Genomic DNA, 776 nt, shown 5'->3' with positions numbered 1-776 from the left:
ATTCACACGCCGCCGGGGGCGCCCAGGGGGGAGGAGGGGCGCGGGGCCCGCCGCGCAGGCGCAAACGCGCTCGCCGCCAACGGCTTGGGCCGCCGCCGCCGCGAGGCCGAGCGCCGCCACGCGCCGCCTGGGCTACCCCCGCTGCGCGCGGGGCGCTGTCGAAGCCCCGCCGGCCGCCGCCTGCTAGCCTCCCGCCGACGACGACCGCGCTTCCTCTTCAAAGGCCGCCCAGACACCGCGCCACGCGCCACGCGAACAACCGCTCGCCCGCGCGCCCGCTCGCAGAAAGAGCCGCGGCCGGGGGGCGGGACAGAAATAACTGGCGCCGACGCCGCCGCGCAAGCGCGCTGGGCGTCTTGCGCCCGGGGGCGGGGCCCGGGCCGAGCGCCCCGGGCGAGGCCGCGAGTACGCACGCGCCTGAACCGGGTCTTCCTACCGCCGCCGACAGCGCCTCGGCGCCGCCTGTGCGGCAGGGGCGGGGCTGTTGACATCACCGCCGCAACATCGTACGCGGGCGGGGCGCGCGCACCTTTCCTGGCTCGCGCTCCCCCTCCGGCCCCAGCCCCTGGCCGCCGTACTGCGCAGGCGGTTTGGCAGGCCGGGCCACCACCTCAATCCCCGCCCCTTAGGCCAAGGCCGGAGACGCCTCGGGGCGCGGCGTGTGCCAGCGCCGGGGAGCGATGCTGGGTGCAGAGAGAGAGGCGCAGGGTCCCCATCCCAGGAGGACGTCCCCTTCGGAGCCGAGTGGCTGACTGTGGGGTTTTAACCGTTTTATT

The sequence above is a fragment of the Callorhinus ursinus genome, unplaced genomic scaffold (genome assembly GCF_003265705.2).
Source record: "Callorhinus ursinus isolate GAN/ISIS: 27379988/994484 unplaced genomic scaffold, GSC_fseal_2.0 scaffold100, whole genome shotgun sequence".
NCBI classification, from domain to species: Eukaryota; Metazoa; Chordata; class Mammalia; order Carnivora; family Otariidae; genus Callorhinus; species Callorhinus ursinus.
The sequence above is the reverse complement of the archived record's forward strand: the minus strand, read 5'-3'. Positions refer to the sequence as shown.